Below are 1665 nucleotides of genomic sequence, written 5' to 3'. Positions count from 1 at the left end.
ACATATCCCTGGTAAATTTTGTGTAAATAGCATGATATTTTAAGCACTACGGGCTTGATAGGTTACCTAGAATCACCATGATAACTTTTGCCCCGGGAAAAAGTTGTTCAAAACATCCCCAATAATTTTTGTGTAAATAACATGATAATATAAGCACCGCATAATCGATAACTTGCAATATAAACATGATGGTAACTTTTTTACCAAAGGAAAATATATAAGTTGTTAAAAATATACACTTGCCTCGCGCGTGGGCCTCTTGGATGAACACAACACATGGCGTGCCACGGGAAAGTCACATAATGTTTAGTGTCATGAGGGGCACACGTCCTATAGGCGTGATAAGTTACGCAAAAACATCATGGTAATTTTTGACCTATGGAAAAAGCTACCGAAACACACCTAGGTTTTTAGGTGCAAGTACCATGATAATATACGAACCGTAGACCCGGTAACTCATGTACAATCCCCCATGGTAACTTTGACCGGGGAGAGGTTGATGTACATATACCCTGATAACTTATGTGTAAGTACCACGGTATTTTACACATCGAAGACCTTATAACTTGGGTACAAAACACAATGGTAACTTTGAAAGGGTGTAGTTGTTGAAGCATAGTACCTGATACGTTCTATGTAAATAGCACGGTAAGTTATGCAACATAGGCCTGATAACTTGCATACGAATATCATGGTAACTTTGTCCTGAGGAGAAATCATGTGGTAGACGTGAAGAAGTGGTAGTTTTCTCGGGGCTGAGCGTCCGAGATGTGCGGGAGAAGCAGGTTTCTCAGGCGATCCTGCAGGGTCATTTGGGAAGAGGTGAGGTCAAAAAACAAGGAATCATATGATACTTTAAAATGAAATAAATAGAGGTGTGGCAGTTTTGTTTATATGGCACATGTGTGCCAAATAGCGCAGTCCATCGATTTATGGCCCCGCTTGAAAAAGTTCATGGCGTGTTCGGTTAGTTACCACTTGTTCCATGAGATCCAAGCCAGAACTCACAATATGATCAGCCATCTAGTGATCGGCACATGAGTTCTAGAAAATCGCAAATTAAGTTAGTGGTGGCAAAGATTTGGCCAATGGTGGTTGAGCTGTGTGTTATTTGAGAGCGTCACCCTCATGGTCAGCATGTATGAGTGTTCCTCATTTGTTCTTGTGTTGTGTGGTTTCTATGGCTTGTGTACCCGGGGAACGTATTCGGTGCACTGGCCTGGTTCATGCACAAGATGCGCCCGTGATAAATGAATGAGCCATTTGATAGAAAACCTAGGGGAGATTATATAGCTGAAGATGGATAGCTGGCACATTTGCAAAATAGTCCTTTTATTCCACACTCATGATCTCACTCTCCCATCAATAAGTGTCAGTTTTTTTTTCACACAAAAAAGTGTCATATATTTTGAACCGAATGTCTAATTTTGAAACTGTTTGATTGCCATCTTTGTTTCAACGAATTTTTTGAAACAAGAGTAATGTCGATACGTTCTCTGTGTACTAGCCCATCCCTACAGTTTAGAAAGTACTATGTCAGTATAATAAGTTGTTTTGCGGGTAGATTTAACTAGTAACAAAACCCGGTATCAGCAAATGAATAAGGTAATTATTTTCGCAACTTGTCCGAAAGCGCCGTGTGTGGAGGCCCTGCGCCCGCCGCTT

This window comes from Triticum aestivum, chromosome 5A (genome assembly GCF_018294505.1).
Source record: "Triticum aestivum cultivar Chinese Spring chromosome 5A, IWGSC CS RefSeq v2.1, whole genome shotgun sequence".
Classification (NCBI taxonomy): domain Eukaryota; kingdom Viridiplantae; phylum Streptophyta; class Magnoliopsida; order Poales; family Poaceae; genus Triticum; species Triticum aestivum.
This window is presented reverse-complemented; position numbering follows the sequence as displayed.